Source organism: Bubalus kerabau, chromosome 10 (genome assembly GCF_029407905.1).
Source record: "Bubalus kerabau isolate K-KA32 ecotype Philippines breed swamp buffalo chromosome 10, PCC_UOA_SB_1v2, whole genome shotgun sequence".
Classification (NCBI taxonomy): Eukaryota; Metazoa; Chordata; class Mammalia; order Artiodactyla; family Bovidae; genus Bubalus; species Bubalus kerabau.
In genome coordinates this window covers 71768016-71783198 of record NC_073633.1, presented here as the reverse complement: position 1 = coordinate 71783198, position 15183 = coordinate 71768016, and the positions used below count along the sequence as shown (strand labels likewise).

General features: G+C 42.3%; 1 long non-coding RNA gene across 1 annotated transcript; it reads left to right on the top strand.

Moving 5' to 3' along the window:
• Nucleotides 1–1257: 1257 nt before the first annotated feature.
• LOC129621540 (uncharacterized) lies at nucleotides 1258–14907 on the top strand. Its single transcript, XR_008699426.1, has 3 exons — nucleotides 1258–1361; nucleotides 3557–3675; nucleotides 14785–14907. It is a non-coding gene; the product is annotated as an uncharacterized LOC129621540 (long non-coding RNA).
• The last annotated feature ends 276 nt before the right edge of the window (nucleotides 14908–15183 follow it).

Below are 15183 nucleotides of genomic sequence, written 5' to 3'. Positions count from 1 at the left end.
TTACTGAACCAGCTTCTCAGGTGCTCAGCCTGAACACTCAACTTTGGGTCTAGTACAACCTTCTTATTTTATAGGTTTAGAAAAACTGAGGCCTAGGGATTGGATCCTTGTGGAAATGCTAATGGTAAATTGCAACACAGAAAGGTGAAAGTAAGTTTCAGGGCAAAAGAAAAATTATCATCATTCATCTCTTGTTTTTTTTTTTTTTTTGATGAGAATCTCTTTAATAAAAAATAAAAACACAAGTCTTTATAGGAAGCATGTGGCAAATTGAGGTTTTCTCTAATATTCCTTGAAGCTGGTTTTCTGATTCTCTGCACACCCCATACTAGAGCTACTGACTCTTGTCTGAAATGACCGTCTGCTGTGAACTTGGCTCTTGTGTTTTCCAGCAGAACTGAGACTTCTAGGAGTTAGTCAGCTGCTGGAGAAAGTGAGAGGAATAGTGAGAGATGGGAGAAGGAAAAGAAAAATGAGTCAAACCCCAGCAGATTATTCATCAAAATAAATACTGTGAAGAGCTTTTTCAGAGGCCCTGATGCCATTAGACAGTGAATAAACACAGAGAGCATTAGAGAACCCAATGTATCTATGTGGACGACCTAATTATTTTTTTTCCTCTGGTGTGAAATAAGGCTTAGGCCCTATCAATCAGCCCAGGAATGACTAATGATTACAGAACAGAAGATTTGCTGTAGTTTATCCTTTGTATCAATACATGAAAAAAAATATCCCTAGAATTTTGTGATCAAATGTGGCTTTAAGTGAACAGATAAGAGCACAAGTAAATGGAAGGACTCCTCTATTCCTAAGAGAAGTTGGTGAACTGCCCACATAATTTGCTGATAAAGGCCCATCTGTTAAAACAAAAGTAGTGTTGCATTGGCAATACATTTCAGCCGGAGACCATAAGTGGTTATTTTTTCTTGACGGTCTTGTTGGCTGTTTTTTTTTTAAGCCCTAGAAAACTATTTGAAAATGAAATATAGATGATGATATTGGCCTTAAGTTACGGTTACACTTTCTGCTGGGAGAGAAAAACCCGTCAGCCAAAATCCTCTGGTAAACACTGTTGCGTGATAAATTGTTATGAGAATAAAGTCATAAGGAAAACTCAGCTTCGCAAATGACACACGTAGAAAAACAGCAGATGTCTGATGAAGTAAAGAACCAACTTATTGCCAAGACCTTGAAAAACAAAATTAATTTCCTTTCGTCTTTGATAATGGTGATGTAATGTAGTTAATAGGAAGAGCCTGCCACGCTCAAGTAGTTATAAAAGGAGAAATGTTCGCCAGGCACCGGGTCGGAATCATGGGTTTGAGTTGCTGTTACTCTTACCAAGTTGGTTGCTAGATGAGGTGGGTGAAAGACCAGGGAAATTGTTTCGTGTTGCTTGAAATGTCAATAGGCTTGGGCTCTATTAGTATTTAAAGGAGATATTTCCCAAAGAGGGGGAAAAAGCAGTGAAATCAGAGTTTTGCTTTTCACAATGATTTCAGATATGTGAAGCTTTTGAAAATCGTGGGCAAAAAAGATACTCCACACTAATAAGGCCTTATTTTACAGCATAATTAAATTTCTGTATGGAGGAGAGTGATTGATTTTTAGGTCAATGAGGCATATAGTTGGTGTCCTTTTCCATCCGGGCGAAATTTTAAAGCACACACTAAGGAAAATAATTTATCAACTACTTAAGCTGTGGACACTTTCTGAAAGAAAGAAAGGGTTAGTCGCTCAGTCGTGTCCGACTCTCGAGTGACTTTCTTTCGGAAATTGTGCAACTGTCTCCTTTCAGCACCATCTAAAAATAATCAACGCAAAAGCGTATTTAAAGGAACATGCCACTCTTGCTGGCATCTTGAGTTTCACAATGTGGATGCTGCTTAGTTTTCTGGCCCCAATAAAGTAAGTTTAAGGTAAACAACGTGGCAGGCAGCCTACCTCTGGTCTTTGCATCAGAACTGGCCCCATTCTCCTGCACACCTGAGTTTGTTTTGTCTACTCCGAACTGCATACCTTTTGAACAACCTCTTGGTAAGGTTACTCTGAGTCTCAGAAAAGGCGATATCCCTCTTATGACAGCTGGTGGCCAGAGGGTCAGGAGATCAGCCTCTAGAAGTATTAGTTTGATGGGGTTGATGAAGGCTCCCCCCACTTTCCTGTGCACTCCCCGGGATGTGTGAGCATCAGGGATTGACAGCACACGTGTGTGTACCTCTGGGTCCCTTTTTCAGTAGCTTCACCAGAAGAAACTGTAGACGGGTCAACACGCCTGACCTGGAGACTATTCCCTCACTGTGAAGGCTAGAGTTTTGAACTTTCTCTTGATATTTTGAGGCCAGTCCTTCTTCTCTGGGGGACATTCTTCTCCCTTGAGAAAAGAACTTTGAAGATGGGTCTTTTCCAAAGCTATGAAAGTATATGTTGAAATCTGGGAGAGATGCAAGCTTTATCTGTTTTGTCTGTCCTTTTCCTTTTATTTTCTCTTTTTTGCTTCTAGGCCATTTATATTGGAAACACATTTGAAAGGTCCTTTGTTTGTTATTTTTTCTTTTTTCCACTTAATTCATCTGGTATAGATTTGGGTTATCTAGGAGGGAAACCTGACATTATACCTGTTGGCCTAAACTCCTTTGCTCTCATGAGAAGCTGCCTGGTCCATGATGTAATAGGAAATAAAAACTATGATTGCAATAGGAACCACTTATAGGGCATGGTATCATAAAAGTGTTAAGTGCTTTTTTTTTTTTTTTTAAACAATCTTGTTAAACTATCTTGTCACAGCAAAAACACAAATTAAGTACTGAGAATAGCCCCATTTTACAGAAGAGGTAACTGAGGTTTGGAGAAGTTAATTTGCCCAAGATCACAAAAACTGTTCCTACACCAAAACTGGGATCCCAAATCCTTTACTCTTCACTGCTCCAGGCTATACTGCTTCCCAGTGCTCTCCAACACTGTACTTTCTTTGCTTTTTTTTTTTTTTTAAACCTATTATCCCCGGTTACCCAGGAGTAGAGAGATGTCTGGTGACCTGGACACTTGTTTTGGTAAGCTGGCTTGAGAGAAGAGGTCCACAAGCACACATCCTCTCCTTATTGTGAAAAGGTTCCTATTAAATTCAGTCACTGGGTTAGTACACCATGAAAGCTGATGAAAGTTCCCTTTTAGACAACTGGGTCAGGCTGTGGAAAGTCCTTCCCCACCAGAATATAACAAGTTTGAAAGCTATTGCTTTTTTGGTTGAACTGGGAGATTTGGATATGTCTTCAAAACTTTCTGTCTGTTGCTATTTCAGCTGGGGCATTTTTAGCTCAATAGTCAAGCTCCACAAGAGGTGGAAAGAGAGCCTGCTAAGCAGAGTTGTAAATCTTAAACACTTGCGTTTTCATACAAATTCAAGCAGAAAGGAATAAGAACTTGGAAGCTCATCTTACAGAAGAAAATATTAAGGGAGAAGCTGGTAAACTTCATGTAGAAATTGGAGTGGCAGGAGTTAAAAGGCAGGTGGAAGGGGCAAGAGTTTGATAGATATTCTTGTGATGTTTTCCAGAAAAGAAGAAAGGAAAAAAAGAGCTAGAGACACAGAATGATCTACATGATGGACAGATAAAGAAACAAAAGTCAGCTATCCAGATAAAAGAATCATAATGGTCTCAGGGTTGGAAAAGAGTAAGTTATTTCCTTCTCTGTTTTTCTCTGAAATATTACCCCAGTGTTTTTATAGCTTTGTTTGAATGGTGTTGATGCTGAGATAGTTATTATTATAAAAAAAATTAGGACTTGTAAATTTCTGTATAGATTTTACTCTTAGGAATACTAATTTGGTTTAGCTCTGCACATTACTTTTGGTAGAAATTTGCCACAAAGAAGGCAGAACTCATCTTATATCTTCCATAAACATGAGCTGTTTGTCACTTGGAGCAGAGAGCAGCAGTTTCTACAAGTGTTAAATTTCAAATAATTCTGCTTTCTTTCCTTGAAGTTGATGGGAGTAATATCTGAAAACCCAGAAATGCTCATGAACAGCCTGAAGTAGTTGAACTGTTATCATGCAAATAAGCACTGGTTTAGAATGGGTATGTAGGGGTTGGAAACTGTGACCACATATCCTATGACACAAATGCTTGCCCACTTTTCAAGGGTGTCACATGCTTGTGTACCATGAGCTGATTCTCTTTACCATACTGATGTTTTGGCTTTTCAAAACAAAGACACAATTAAAAGCATGGGCCTTCAAGGCAGATGAGATAGACAAGCTTCAGATACCAACTCTGATACTTACATCTTCCATGTGTTTTTGCCAATCACTGGAGACAACTTCCTCATCTGTGAAGTATAGATAATACTACCCCATAAGTTGGTCAACTGGACTGATGTGAGAATGTGTTATGAACATTCCTGGCAGGGAAGGTACTCACTAAATGGTAACTATTATTATTATTATCAGAGGCTGAATATCTCTAAGCATTTTAATATGTAGGCAGTTTTGTATTTGGAAACTAGAGAAGCCCTACTGAAGTCAGGCAGTTCCCACAACACTGGGAGGCTAAGTGTAGTGTTAGGGTGTTTGAAGTGGTTGTGAAAGTGAAAGTTTCTCAGTCATGTCCGACTCTTTGCAACCCCATGGTATATACAGTCTATGGAATTCTCCAGGCCAGAATACTGGAATGGATAGCCTTTCCCTTCTCCAGGGGATCTTCCCAGCCCAGGGATCAAACTGGGTTCTCCTGCACTGCAGTCAGATTCTTTACCAACTGAGCTATCGAAGTGGTTAATGCTCTTCAAACTCCCTAAATCAGGGGTCCCCAACTACCAGGCCCTGATACTGTTCTATGGCCTGTTAGGAACTGGGCTGTGCAGCAAGAGATGAGCAGTAAGCGAGCAAAGCTTTATTTGTATTTAAACTGCTCCCCATTGCTTACATTACTGCCTGAGCTCTGCCTCCTGTCAGATCAGCAGTGCCTCTAGGTTCTTATAGGAGTGCAAACCCTACTGTGAACTGCACATGTGAGGGATCCAGGTTGCGAGCTTCTTATGAGACTCTAACACCTCATGATCTGATTTTGTCTTATGGTGAGTTGTATAATTATCTCATTGTATATCACAATGTATAATAGTATAAATAAAATGCATGATAAATATAATGTGTTTGAATCATCCCCAAACCATCCCCTACCCACCCTGTGGTCCATGGAAAAATTGTCTTCTATGAAGCCGGTCCCTGGTGCCAAAAAGGTTGGGGACCAGTGTCCTAAATAACAAGTCAGATGTTTCATAGTCCCTCTGGAGAAGCTGTGCCCTTCCTCTGAGGAACATTGGGCAGTTCATTTATTCATTCATTCATCTATTGTTTATTTAGCTCCTACTGTGCGCCAGTCATTGCTCCTACAGTGTGCTAGCCACTGGATATTTGAGACTGCAAAAAGTAGATAAAGTTCCCCCTTTGTGGAACTTACATTCTTGAAGGAGGAGAGGGCTAAAAGTGAATAAATATACTCAGAATATTGCTTGATGATTGTAAGTACTCTCAAGAAAAGTCTTGGGGTGATGTAGTGGAGAATAACGGCGGAGGTAGGGCACTGACTCCGGTGTGGAGATCCTGGAAGTGTTTCTGGGCAAGTAATTATGAAAGTAAGAAATGAAAGATGAGAAGAAGACAGAGATGGGTCTTTCAGGTAGAGTGAACAGCAAATGCAAGCACCTATTGGCAGGCAGGAGCTTGGTGTGCTCAAGGGGAGAAGGCCCTCATGCCAGGAACATGATGTGGGGAAAGGAGAGTGGTGCAGGGTGAGGTCTTGGCGAGAAGATGGAGACAAGGGGCAAAGGGTTAGGGAGGGGAAGAGGGGGCACGGGAGGAAATAGTTCCATGATCAAACGCTACTGAAGTCTCCTAGAACGGAGGCTTCCAATTAATGTAGGTTGATGCCTTGCCCCTCAGGCACCTGAGAGAAAGTTCAGGAGACTAATCAAAGGGAACTTGCCAGGAAAAGGAACACTAGAATTTTGGTGGTAACTTTACTCATTGGAAAAGACCCTGATGCTGGGAGGGATTGGGGGCAGGAGGAGAAGGGGATGATAGAGGATGAGATTGCTGGATGGTGTCACCGACTCGATGGACATGAGTTTGAGTGAACTCCGGGAGTTGGTGATGCACAGGGAGGCCTGACGTGCTGCGATTCATGGGGTCACAAAGAGTTGGACACGACTGAGCGACTGAACTGAACTTACTTTGGAAAACACACAAAAAGTCCTCATTTTATTCATCTTCCTGGTGGACGAAAGTAAAATGGAGCCACTAGAAAGCTTTTGAAACATCTATTTCAATTTCTCCTCCAGAAGTTTCTAAAATTATATATATATTATATATAATTATATAAAAAATATAATATATACATTTAAATAATGTATGTGTGGTTTAATATATAAATATCTATAATGTGTTACATGTATATATTTACATACCTGTTAAATACACAGTCTTATATTTCTATTAAAGGCTTAAAATCAACTGCTTTCAATCTGTAGCAATTTTGATATTTTTGAAAATAGGAACATGGTATATGAAGTACACTGCTTCCTAGAAATAGACACATTGGCAGTATTTCAGCCTTAATTTTCTGACTTTCCGGCCCACACAGGACTCAGACCCTTGGCAGTTTCCTGCCAGGTGATGTGACCACAGCAATACAGCTCTTTAACTCTGTTGGGGAAGGCATGGTGGTAACGAGGCCAAGGTCATGGGGTCAAACACCAGTGGTTGGTTATCCTTCTTTGGTTACAAGGCCAAGAATTCATTTAGCCTGTTTAGGCAGATGTGTCTTTGGCTGTGAGGAACCCAGGGAACATGTGTCAGTGGACAGGACAGATATGTTGTGGTCACAGGCATGTGGGACAGCAGAGGGTTGCCTCACAGTGGCTCCCACAGAGACACTTTGAGGCTCCTGTTTAGTTAGCAAAATCCTGTGATATTTGAGAAACTCAATGGAAAGGTATATTCCGAAAAAATGTTACTCTTCATGGAGGCTCACTCATTGGGCAAGTCAGTTTTCGCTGTGTTTGCTAGGACAATCTTGTCTATCTACTGTATTCAACGTGTGTGCATGCTCAGTCACTTCAGTTGTGTCTGACTTTTTGTGACCCTGTGGACTGTAAGCTGCAAGGCTCCTCTGTCCACAGAATTTTTCAGGCAAGAATACTGGAGTGGGTTGCCATGCCCTCCTCCAGGGGATCTTCCCGACCCAGGTATCAAACTGGTGTCTCCTGCATCTCCTGCATTGCAGGCGGATTCTTTACCCACTGAACCACTTGGGAAGCCCTTCTGCTTCAGAAGAGTACATAAACATTTTATGGAGCTGCACAGTTTAGATTAAGTAAGTACATAATTTGTCAAAGTCTTAAAAAAGATGATACGAAAAATACTGCATTGTAGAATTAAATATTCAAATATGGTGTGAATGTTTAAGGCAGTGAAGGCCAAAAGGGGTGAGTCCAAGGAGGTGGTTTGGGTTTGGAGGTACTTTTGCATCTAGAGGAATTCTTTTCATGACTTCATGAATTCTTTTCAATGACTGAGCATTGAAGAGGGAGTCTTCTCCTTCAAGGCCAAAGATGGTTGAGATGCCAGGTGCTTTTATTTTTCAACTCTGGTCCAAAGAAAGGCTTGACTTGGGCTAGAATTGCAGTCAGTCAAAAGAGATAGCAGCAAACTGAATAAGTCACCAACATGGTGATGATCACTCTTTAGGGATGAACCAGGGCACTGAGAAGCCGACAAACCCTAGATACATTCATCAAGGTGAGGGCCCCCATGAGGCCATTATCTGCCAGAGATGACACCAGAGCCTCCAGCCCCTGCCACATTGTCCCACTTTAGCCACACCTGGCTGATTTCCTTGGTGGAGGAAAATGTTTCTCTTTTGGCTGGTTTGGTCTTCCCCCCAACCCCCACCACTATGGTTTTGTAGGGTTTTGCTCAGAGATTTTTTCCCACAAGGTAGGCCAGTGGTGTTGATCACTTTTAGGCCAAGGATGCCAAGTTCTGTCTTTAGGCAGGTAGGCCATTCTGGGTGAGTTTGCTGAGAGGTATGGTATATAGTATATTTTTCTCACAGAAAACTAGTCAATCTAATCACACTAGGACCACAGCCTTGTCTAACTCAATGAAACTAAGCCATGCCCATGGGGCAACCCAAGACAGGCAGGTCATGGTGGAGAGATCTGACAGAATGTGGTTCACTGGAGAAGGGAATGGCAAACCACTTCAGTATTCTTACCTTGAGAACCCCATGAACAGTATGAAAAGGCAAAATGATAGGATACTGAAAGAGAAACTCCGCAGGTCAGTAGGTGCCCAATATGCTACTGGAGATCAGTGGAGAAATAACTCCAGAAAGAATGAAGGGATGGAGCCAAAGCAAAAAGAATACCCAGCTGTGGATGTGACTGGTGATAGAAGCAAGGTCCGATGCTGTAAAGAGCAATATTGCATACGAACCTGGAATGTCAGGTCCATGAATCAAGGCAAATTGGAAGTGGTCAAACAAGAGATGGCAAGAGTGAATGTCAACATTCTAGGAATCAGCGAACTCAAATGGACTGGAATGGGTGAATTTAACTCAGATGACCATTATATCTACTACTGCGGGCAGGAATCCCTCAGAAGAAATGGAGTGGCCATCATGGTCAATAAAAGAGTCCAAAATGCAGTACTTGGATGCAATCTCAAAAACGACAGAATGATCTCTGTTCGTTTCCAAGGCAAACCATTCAATATCACAGTAATCCAAGTCTATGCCCCAACCAGTAATGCTGAAGAAGCTGAAGTTGAATGGTTCTATGAAGACCTACAAGACCTTTTAGAACTAACACCCAAAAAAGATGTCCTTTTCATTATAGGGGACTGGAATGCAAAAGTAGGAAGTCAAGAAACACCTGGAGTAACAGGCAAATTTGGCCTTGGAATATGGAATGAAGCAGGGCAAAGACTAATAGAGTTTTGCCAAGAAAATGCACTGGTCATAACAAACACCCTCTTCCAACAACACAAGAGAAGACTCTATACATGGACATCACCAGATGGTCAACACTGAAATCAGATTGATTATATTCTTTGTGGCCAAAGATGGAGAAACTCTATACAGTCAGCAAAAACAAGACCGGGAGCTGACTGTGGCTCAGACCATGAACTCCTTATTGCCAAATTCAGACTTAAGTTGAAGAAAGTAGAGAAAACCACTAGACCATTCAGGTATGACCTAAATAAAATCCCTTATGATTATACAGTGGAAGTGAGAAATAGATTTAAGGGACTAGATCTGATAGATAGAGTGCCTGATGAACTATGGAATGAGGTTCGTGACATTGTACAGGAGACAGGGATCAAGACCATTCCCATGGAAAAGAAATGCAAAAAAGCAAAATGGCTGTCTGGGGAGGCCTTACAAATAGCTGTGAAAAGAAGAGAAGCGAAAAGCAAAGGAGAAAAGGAAACATATGAACATCTGAATGCAGAGTTCCAAACCAAAGAATAGCAAGAAGAGATAAGAAAGCCTTCTTCAGCGATCAATGCAAAGAAATAGAGGAAAACAACAGAATGGGAAAGATTAGGGATCTCTTCAAGAAAATCAGAGATACCAAAGGAACATTTCATGCAAAGATGGGCTCGATAAAGGACAGAAATGGTATGGACCTAACAGAAGCAGAAGATATTAAGAAGAGATGGCAAGAATACACAGAAGAACTGTACAAAAAAGATCTTCACGACCCAGATAATCATGATGGTGTGATCACTGACCTAGAGCCAGACATCCTGGAATGTGAAGTCAAGTGGGCCTTAGAAAGCATCATTACGAACAAAGCTAGTGGAGGTGATGGAATCCCAGTTGAGCTATTCCATATCCTGAAAGATGATGCTGTGAAAGTGCTGCACTCAATATGCCAGCCAATTTGGAAAACTCAGCAGTGGCCACAGGACTGGAAAAGGTCAGTTTTCATTCAAATCCCAAAGAAAGGCAATGCCAAAGAATGCTCCAACTACTGCACAATTGCACTCATCTCACACGCTAGTAAAGTAATGCTCAAAATTCTCCAAGCCAGGCTTCAGCAATACGTGAACCGTGAACTTCCTGATGTTCAAGCTGGTTTTAGAAAAGGCAGAGGAACCAGAGATCAAATTGCCAACATCCGCTGGATCATGGAAAAAGCAAGAGAGTTCCAGGAAAACATCTATTTCTGCTTTATTGACTATGCCAAAGCCTTTGACTGTGTGGATCACAATAAACTGTGGACAATTCTGAAAGAGATGGAAATACCAGACCACCTGATCTGCCTCTTGAGAAATTTGTATGCAGGTCAGGAAGCAACAGTTAGAACTGGACATGGAACAACAGACTGGTTCCAAATAGGAAAAGGAGTTCGTCAAGGCTGTATATTGTCATCCTGCTTATTTAACTTATATGCAGAGTACATCATGAGAAACGCTGGACTGGAAGAAACACAAGCAGGAATCAAGATTGCTGGGAGAAATATCAATAACCTCAGAAATGCAGATGACACCACCCTTATGGCAGAAAGTGAAGAGGAACTCAAAAGCCTCTTGATGAAAGTGAAAGTGGAGAGTGAAAAAGTTGGCTTAAAGCTCAACATTCAGAAAATGAAGATCATGGCATCCAGTCCCATCACTTCATGAGAAATAGATGGGGAAACAGTGGAAATTGTCAGAGTTTATTTTTCTGGGCTCCAAAATCACTACAGATGGTGACTGCAGCCATGAAATTAAAAGACGCTTGCTCCTTGGAAGGAAAGTTATGACCAACCTAGATAGCATATTGAAAAGCAGAGACATTACTTTGCCAACAAAGGTCCGTCTAGTCAAGGCTATGGTTTTTCCAGTGGTCATGTATGGATGTGAGAGTTGGACTGTGAAGAAGGCTGAGCACTGAAGAATTGATGCTTTTGAACTGTGGTGTTGGAGAAGACTCTTGAGAGTCCCTTGGACTGCAAGGAGATCCAACCAGTCCATTCTGAAGGAGATCAGCCCTGGGATTTCTTTGGAAGGAATGATGCTAAAGCTGAAACTCCAGTACTTTGGCCACCTCATGTGAAGAGTTGACTCATTGGAAAAGACTCTGATGCTGGGAGGGATTGGGGGCAAGAGGAGAAGGGGACGACAGAGGATGAGATGGCTGGATGGCATCACTGACTTGATGGACGTGAGTCTGGGTGAACTCCGGGAGTTGCTGATGGACAGGAATCCTGGTGTGCTGCGATTCATGGGGTCGCAAAGAGTCAGACACCACTGAGCGACTGATCTGATCTGATCTGATGGTATATGTGTGAGATTCCCTGGTGGGTCAGTGGTAAAGAATCCGCCTGCCAAGCAGGAGACTCGGGTTTGATCCCTGGGTCAGGAAGATCTCCATGAGAAAGGAAATGGCAACCCACTTTAGAATTCTTGCCTGGGAAATCCCTGGATAGAGGAGCCTGGTGGGCTATAATCCATGGGGTTGCAAAAGAGCTGGACATGACTTTAGTGACTAAACAGCAACGACATGGTATGCATGCATCCAAAGAGTGTTTGACTCTGAACTTTCATGGTGAACTACTTGAAAGCGCTGGCAAAGTAGTCACTAAACACTGGGTGTAAAGACAGCTGCATGTTACCTTAATAGAACAAAAGACTTCTCCACTGCTCCTCAAAAGGATTAGTGCAAATCATTGTGCTAAGAGGAGGAAAAGGAAAATACTCCTGCTGGGAGACAGACATCAATAAATCATGCCAGGCTTCTTTAAAACGGTGCACTTGAAAACTAAGGAAATTAATGTAAAAGATGTGTTTCCTGAAGGTCACAAACCTAAAGGTACATGGTATTGCTAGACCCACTTCTAGGTCCCCACCAATGTACTTAATCATCCATGCTCTCCTCTGTGAAATGTTGATTTTCTCCTGGCTTAATTGACAGAAATACAAGGATAAGGGAAAAGTGTTTGAAAAATAATGAATATACTTGGAGATAGTCAATGTAAACATATCCATTGCTCAGGTCATATAAAAGTTTGGACGGAGAAGACTGGGGAAGATGTTATGGAAGAGAAAGGCTACTGCCTCTTGGTGGAAGTTTAAAGTGCTGGGCTGGGAGGGAACTTGCAGGCTGTTGTCTCAGGCTGGCAGTTTACATGCCAGCTCTGAAGTCAGATGCCTCCATTCAAATCCCAGCATTTCCAGTCACTTCCATGTGAGCTTGGGGAAGACAGTTAACCTCTTTAGGACCACATACCTCATCAGTTAAATGGTACCTATTTCATCGGACTCTTATGTGAGGACTAAAGGAAATAATGTAAAGCTTGTCAAGTGCTTCACTCTTTGCCGGGTAAATGTGAGCTCTCAATAAACGGTAATTGTCAATCTGAAGTCGTTCTGTAGGAGAAAATATACAGACAGCTTGGCAAGGAGTCTCCATTCTTCTTGTAGGCTATAGAGGTCAAGTTGACACACACTATTGTCTGTATTCTAGGCTTAAGCTGTAACTGTCATTGTATCCCAAGACACCGTTTTCCCCCTTGTTTTTCTCATCTTCTGGCCTATGCTGCTGATCTACTTTGCTTATCTGGAGTCTAAATTAGGATGGATTAACATTAAATTAATATTAATAATAGTATTAATACTGAAGTCCCTCTGGGGCTTCCCAGGTAACTCAGTGGTAAAAAGTCTGCCAGCAATGCAGGAGACATGGGTTTGATCCCTGGATCAAGAAGATCCCCTGGAGAAGGAAGCGGCAACCCACTCCAGTATTCTTGCCTGGGAAATCCCATGGACAGAGGAGCCTGGCAGGCTGCAGTCCATGGGATTGCAAAGAGTCAGATGTGACTTAGCAACTAAACAACAACAACAACATACCTCAGTAATCTTTGTGGAACGTTTTCCAAACTAATGACAAGCTCAAATTGATCTAAATACACATTTATGTATCTTACAAAGAAGGAAGATACAAAACTTTATTTCTAAAATTGTAATATACATGTGATACACATGAAGGCATGTGTGAGTAAATGTAACATCATAATTAATGGGGCCACCTAGATGCTAGATACTAAATGAGTTCCATGGACTATTTCAGCAACTCAGCTCTACGTATTCTCTCTTCTTCAATTTCATGAGTTAAGGATTTCAGTATCAAAGAAACAGTCATAGGAGAGTGATAGAGGAGTCAATGGAATTGATTTCTAAAATGAATATCCTTTAAAAACAATTGGTGTATCCCAAATGCACAGCATCCTTGCATTTAACTTTTTTTGAATCATTGTACTTTTTTATCCATAGTTTCAGATCATTGTCTGTGGAGTACTTTAGAATTCTTTAGGATGAACAATGGGAGAAGCATATTAATTTTTACTATAGTTTCTAAATTGCCAAGTTAATTATTAAAATGCGGCTGCCTTGCTTAGGTAGCTCTCCAGTAACTCTTGCACACTGAGTCAGCGTGGAAGGCAAGTTGCTTTTCGGAAGATCTAAAAAGTCCAACTGTAACACCAGGCTTCCCCTTACAGTTTGTGTGTTTAAGGCCAACAAAGACTAGAAAAGTGTTTGGGGGGCTATCGGGGGGTTTGATTTTTAATTCAGAGAGCAAACTATTTTCAGCTCTACACCAAATCTCCATTGGTCTCAAAAGGAAAGGCATAGCAAGCCACAGCTATTCCAGGGACCAAATAAATCCTGAAGGAAAATATTGTATCGTTCTGTTTATTCCCGTGTCAGGAGTTTATTGATCGAGTGAGCTCTCCTGTAGCTCGGGCAGCCTTTGATCTGCCAGGGAGAAATTGGGTTTGGGATTTTGGCGGAAGGGAGGGGTGGAGGTTGGGGAAGGATTTGGAATGTAATGGCCCTTGTTATCTGTAGTGGCCAAAGACGCCCTGACACGGGCCAGCTCAGAGCAGCTGCTGGGGAGGAGTGGAGGCCAGGGCATGGCGGGCAGAGCTGAAGGCTAGGGCTTTGGCATTTTCAACGGGGGAAGCACTTAGTTAAAGCCGCTGGAGTGATTTCTTGCTGCTAATAGATTTGTTTCTTTAGAGGCAGATAAGTAAAGGAAACGATGACTTTTAAGTGAATAGTTCCCCTGCGCAGGGCTGGTTAGTGTCAGCTAGTCTGGTGGCAGGAAATACCAATGTTTTTTTTTTTTTTATTTTTGTAGCCCAGTGACAAAAGGCTTTGCTGTCTCCCCTCCCCCGTCCCCACCTTCCCACCCTCTCTCCTTCTCGCCTACAAAACGCAGACGCTGGCCCCTCTGCCTGCTGGTGGAGGGCCAAGGCTTGTCTGAAAGCCGTTTAAGTAATTGCTCATAATTGCACATGTTTCCCCGACTGGGCTTTTACCTCTCCACCCCTGAAATTAAAAGGGGCCAAAGATGTGTGACCTTTTTCTAATGGGATGGGTTCTGGAACAAAGGAATTCAAGGAGGAGGCCCAGGGCCTTTATCAGGGCTCATCTCTGACAGCTGGCCCAGGCCTGGGGGAGCAGTAGGCTTGTCCTTTTTCATGTTGGAGGGGAGCAGGGGTGGGAGAGAAGTCCTCCTCCCCAAGCCTCACAGTTTTGTGTGGTGTGTCTTGAAGTTCTCACTTCTCTTTCTTCCAACACTCAGCCTGAACATAAAATCATTGCCGATGCCAAACACCCTTTAATTCTGAAAAGGATTGACTGACAATGCCCCATGGCAGCTGGGGAGGGCGGCCTCTCCTGGATGACTCCTTATCTCTTGGATAATTCACTTTGTTCCTCATCTGCAGGTTCCGCATCTGCAAAACAGGGATGATGGGATAATGCCACCTGTCAGAGGGATTGGAGATAATACATGCAATGCACAGCATGGCACTGAGGAGGAGTTCAATAAATGGTTATTGTTTCCTAAATGTAATTTCTCCATGTGATTTCACTTTTGCTCCTTTTATCTCTGAACTGTATGCGTGTGTGCTCAGTTGCTCAGTCATGTCTAACTCTTTGTGATCCTATGGACTGTAGCCTGCCAGGTTCCTCTGTCCATGGGATTTCCCAGGCAAGAATACTGGAGTGGGTTGCCATTTCCTTCTCCAGGAGATCTTCGCAACCCAGGGATCCAACTGGCATCTCTTGCATTGGCAGGTGGATTCTAAATACCTGGGAAGCCCTCTCTGAACTGAGGAGAGACA